Source organism: Solanum stenotomum, chromosome 2, assembly GCF_019186545.1.
Source record: "Solanum stenotomum isolate F172 chromosome 2, ASM1918654v1, whole genome shotgun sequence".
Classification (NCBI taxonomy): domain Eukaryota; kingdom Viridiplantae; phylum Streptophyta; class Magnoliopsida; order Solanales; family Solanaceae; genus Solanum; species Solanum stenotomum.
Genome location: NC_064283.1, coordinates 25,958,963 through 25,964,817, shown reverse-complemented (window position 1 = coordinate 25,964,817; position 5,855 = coordinate 25,958,963). Strand labels below are relative to the sequence as shown.

The following is a 5,855-nucleotide window of genomic DNA, read 5'->3' as shown; positions in this document are numbered from 1 at the left end:
TTGATAGGACTAAAGAAATATTTGAAGTACAAGTAAATTATATGTTTGTATGAATACTTTACCGGAAAAATCCGAAACAACCCGAAAAAACCCGAGTTTTATTGGTTTGGTTTATAAATTTAAAAATCCGACACAAATGATTTGGTTTGATATTTGAAAAACCCGAACCAACCCAGCCATGTACACCCCTATCTAAAAGAATTCCCAAGAGAAAACTAAAAGCAAAGTGGCATATTTTGCTGAGAACAACCATGCAGTTGTCAAATTCCAATGTCTGCTAAATTCTCATCCACTGTAACAATCATAAGTCCCTTCTTGTTCTCGGAGTTGACACACCTTTGGACTGGCTGAGTTCCAGAGTCGTACTTCCGTCTGCCATGAGAGGGCGCATGTTGGGCTGCTCCTGGACACACATTGCAGCAACTGCAAGAGCTTGATACAAGCCTCTAACTGGATACTGACCTTGAATTGAAGCTCTGGATCAGCCATTTGTGAGAACTTTCTACGGTCTTTGAACAATGGTCCAGCCTGCAATTATTGAAGACCAACTAGAGGTCTAGCAGAGAGCAGCATTAAATGCACAGAACCCAAAGGACAACAAAATATATTCAAGTCCCAATGAGCATTTGAGTGGTTGATTCAGAAAGCAGGCACGAAAAATAATTGAGAAACCTTGCACCTAATAAAAACCACAACAGATTGGTCGTGCAACATAATAAGCATGCACCAACTAGTTGAAGATTAAAGAAAAGACACATAAACTACACAGCTTAAGTTGTTCCACAACACTGTTAGAACAAGTGACACCATAAAACTAACACATTAACAGAAAAATCAATTTCTCTTACCCATGCAACCAGATTCTGCTCTCCAGCAGCTCTTGATGTGTCAATTGCACTTCTACCAGTAATAATTTCTAGAAGAACTACTCCAAAACTATAAACATCAGATTTAAGTGTAAGCTGCCCCATCATTGCATATTCTGGTGCACAATAACCATGGGTTCCCATGACTCTGGTGGAAACATGGGTCTTGTCGCCTACAAGTCCCAACTTGGTCAACCCAAAATCAGATAGCTTGGGATTATAGTCTTCATCAAGCAAAATATTAGAACATTCTAAATCTCTGTATATAACAGGGGGATTCGCTTTATCATGCAAGTACTCAAGGCCCTTGGTAGCACCGGCAGCTATTTTCATTCTTGTATTCCAGTCTAGTCGTGTTTTGTCGGGTGAAAGCTCTGGATTATTTAACCAAATACATGATAAATTAGATGCAACATCAAAGATACTTTGGATATAATGACACCAGTAAGGAGCAACAGAAAAGGAAAGATTTTATGAAAAATTTGATGAAAAACAAACAACCAATTTGGAATTTTATGTCACAATTGAAATCACAAGTAATAATTTTCATTCGCTCAACAAGCATCTGCAAATTACTCAGCAATACAAAAGATTAGCTTTCAACTCCTGTCAGATGGCAACAGCTGTGCTTTGCCCTTTATTTAATAAAATTCCACTATTTATTGAAAAAAAAAGTCCCATCAGATACCAATTTGTATAGAAAGGAAGCTATGCAATATTTTTTTATGGTGCAGCAAGATTTGATATTAATCCCTTGGATTACTTAGTACTTCACAAACTAACCAAAATTCCTTCAAATAAATTCCGGATGAACTCCAGTATGGTATTTTAATCTTAAGAACACACTTTTTTTGTTAATAACAGCAAGATCCAGAATATGATAGCATTCATTAATTAGTCCTCTTATACATACCATGTAGATGGTCTTCCAGTGATCCTAACGGCATGAACTCGTAAACTAGAAATCTCTGATCTCCATCAGCACAATATCCAATCAAGTTGACAAGGTGTGGATGGTGAAGTAAGCTTAACATCAGGACCTCAACAAGAAATTCCCTATTTTCTTGCAATCCATTTTGGTCGAGTTGCTTGATGGCCACGACCTATATAAGAAATCATTTTCATGCCTCATAAGCAATCTGAAGAGTACGAGCAATATTCAAATGACAAAACAGAATTAATCTACTGTTGAGCACAGTAACAGTAAATGACACCGTGGCACCTGGAACACATTAGGTGGATGAGCCTTGTTTTTCTCTCGAGGCTGGTAGCTCTAGTATCTATCCCTGCTAACAGTACAGAAGTATAGATAAAAGTTAGTTATGAACGGAGGAAAAATTCAAAGGTGGCAAAACTAATATGTCAGACCCAAGTTGCGCGTCTACAACTTCTCCGGTGGATACAAGAATTCTCGCTAACAGCATCATAAGAGCCAAAATGTTGCAGAATATAAATTGAGAAGACGACAATGCAGGTGATGAAGCTGTTCAATCATAGCACCATCGGCCGAGGAACATGGAGATGGGGCGTTACGGCACAACACTATAAAGATATAAACCTCAGGAGGCTAAATATTAAGATGCAAACCATTAAGGTTTCTCGTCCTCAAATTCATCGGAAATGGGATAGTGCACCTTTCACCATTACATTTCAGTGATGTTTGCAGTATCAGGTGTTGCAAGGACTTTTGGTGCAAACAGGAAGCTCTTCAGCAATAATACTCATTTCCACCTCCACAAAATAGCTATGCTCAATTGAAAAGTGGAATCAATAATAAGAAATTTGTCAATTGTTGAACTTGGTCAAGATTTTAAAGGGCGAGGGCTGGTGGAGTTAGCACAGAAGGCAGACAAAAAAGGAAGCATATTGGCCTGTATCATCTCTTTAGACTTAATCCTGGGAGCAGTTAAGGGGCTTTAGCAGACACAGCAGCATGGTGTTTGTTAGCATAAAGCCAGTAGGACACTGCTTTGAGTCAAGTCCATACTATGGTCTTCTTCATTGTCGCTGTGACCAAGCTGATTCTTATTTCTTCTTTAAAATTGCTTCTATTTAATGAACAAAAGGGTCTACACTGAAATGACTTCTCCTTAAGCTCAAGGACAATCAAATGATAACAAGAGACCGGGCAAAACCTTGAGGTGGAATTGCATTATGATCATTAAAATCTTCTATTTTTGCAGAGCTTTGATGAGGGTGTCTTGGTTTCTGTTTTACTAAAATTTCTTTGTAGTCTACCTATAAATGAGAAAAATTAGAAGGCTCTAGCTCTAAATCAATAACCTGAAAAGAGATTAGCTATCTTTAGATTGTCGGAGTGACTGATTCCACAATAGTTGAGCTAAACTGCGGTTGAAATCAGATTTTAAAGATAAAACCTTGCATCATCACCCCAAATTAAAAACAGAAGATCAAAACCGACTGTACATACAGTGAGATACATGCTTCAAATGAGTAATCAATGAATAACTGTCTTCTGAATTCTTTCACCATTTCAAAAGACTTTGCACTTTCCTCTTTGATAGGAAGAAACCAAGAAACAGTATAGCATGAAATGGAGAGAATGCCAACTCAAAATTAACTAATAAGAACAAAAAGTGTTTGAACACATTGATCATAAAAGGCAAATCACCATTTTATTTCCAATTTAAGAGTTAAATTTATGAGCTAGACCAACCTGATTAGTTCTCTCTAATCACCCTTTATATACTCTACCAAAGCCTCCCTCTCCCAAGAGACAATCTGCCCTAAAATATTTGGTTGCATCAGCTAATTCACGAACTGTAAACGTATGTGCCGCTATGTGTCCAGATCCACCATTTCTGGAGCTGTCCTTTTCATCCAGTGAAGTATTTACCTTAAATTTTTCTGAAACATGAAAGAAAAAATTGTTAGTTTTTCTGAACTGGGAATGTATGGTAGGCAGGGGTGGAGCTACCCTTGCCCGAGGGGTGTCAAGCGACACCCCTTCATCGGAAAATTACGTTGTATAGGCAAGTCAAATTCTGATTTTATACCTATATATATTAGAATTGACACTCCTGAACCAAGTTGAAGTGTTGGTTCAGCGGTTCAGGGGCTACAAAGTTCTAGCCTATTTTTTTAAAAGGCTTTCAGCGTTTTTTTTTAACATTTTAGACAACTTGTGTGCATACTACTTTATATTTTGACACCCCTCAATCTAAATCCTGGCTCCGCCACTAATGGTAGGCCAATGTAAACTCCAAGCAACATCCCATGGGTGACAGAAATGCCTTCATTCATAAGCTTTAGGAGACGAAAATAAAACAAATAGAGGTACAAATAGAATTTTTAATAGTTTGCAAGAATTACCACAACAGGCAATGGCTATTATTCGGCTAGAGAAGAGCAAAGTTCCTAATCTCAGAATACAAAAATATCAAAATCACAGAGTTCACAACATGAATGGAGGCTAGCTATGAGGCATAAGTCAATATACAGTTAACGGTGAAATATCAAATTCATCGAAGCTTGAAATATCAGATTCTAAATTCATGGAAGCTTGAAATATCAGATTCTAAATTCATCGAAGCTTGAAATATCAGATTCTAAATTCATGCTTAGATTCTTTAGCTTCGAATTCATATGGTTGATTAAGAGGGTCCTAAAGGTCAAAGAGAATCATACCTGCTAGATCTTAGTGTTCATGTAGTGGTATTAGCTCTTAGGAGCTCAATCTGCAGAAGACGAAGTGACGGTTGGTTAATTCTCTGGCCTTTAGTTCTTTCCTATGCTTAGTATTAATCTGAGGCCTTACCTTGATGACAAAATCGAAGACGCGAGTTGTGAGCTGAAGAAGTCTTCAAAGAGATTGAATTCATGGCGTTTGTGAGACTTGTAAACGCCTTTTGTGGATGTCACTCAAGCTCAGGAGCTCTGCTGTTGAAAAATTATTGTTATCGGGAGGCCACCGGAGTTTGGGGTTGCCGACGCTAATGGTGTTCCGACCATCGGTTCCTCTGTTACTGGAGAAAATTGAAGGAAAGAGGTCAAAGACACTTAAATAGTTGATTAAGTTAATTGGGGACTCAATTAATATTTTCAAAAATTTATAATCTTTTTTATAAATACAAAACAATCCACACACTAAATAAATAAATTTTTCACTCCCTCTCTCTCAAACACATTCTCCTCTCTCTCTGCTGGGCAGATCTTCTCAAAAAATTGAAATTGCTCCATTCTTCCAATCAGTTTCTCCGACAACTTTCAACTTCCGACGCCTAACTTTTCAGCTTCCGATTTATCTATTCTAACCAGCCAAGGGAACATCAATTTGCGGGTAAAGCTTTATTTTTTTGAAAAAAAATTAGGAGTTTTTAGTTCATTTTTTAAAAAGAAATACTGGAATGAACAAATCGTTGTAGATGTTTTCCGTTAAAAAATTAGAGATTTTCAGTTTAAGTTTTATTTATTGATTTCATTTTTTTTAGTTTATCAAAATGTTATCTTGGGCCTTTTTATTATCACTTTTGTATAGTATTTGCTGCTTGTTGTAGTTTTAGCAGATGCTTTAGTGCAATTTTGGTCAGATTAGGTTGTTGGTTTAGTCTAGATATTGCTGCAGTTTTGGTAAGTTTTGGTTGTTGGTTTAGAATAGCTATTGCTGTAATTTTTTTTCTAGTTTTGATAGCTGATTTAGTGCAGTTTTTGCTGCTAATTTGTGCATTTTTTTGCTGCTGTCTTGATGCAGTTTTGGTTAAATTTTTGTGGTTGTTTTGATATCAGTTTTGTTCAGTTCTTGCTGTTTTAATACAGTTCTAATATAGTTTCCATTGTCTTGTCCATTCAAAGGTGTTTTGGTGCAGTTTTTACAACTGTTTTGGTATGTTTTGGTCAATTTTCTGTTGGAGTTTTGATCCAATTTTTTGTGGTTATTTTAGTGCATATTTTACTCTGATTTTGATTCATGTGGAATACAAATTTAAATAATTGAGATTCACTTGATTTTATTTTTAAAGTTAATCATAG

The 5,855-nt window shown here is 36.6% G+C and overlaps 1 pseudogene; it reads right to left on the bottom strand.

Moving 5' to 3' along the window:
- Positions 1-301: 301 nt before the first annotated feature.
- On the bottom strand, positions 302-4,130 carry LOC125855848 (probable serine/threonine-protein kinase PBL7; annotated as a pseudogene).
- Between the last annotated feature and the right edge of the window lie 1,725 nt (positions 4,131-5,855).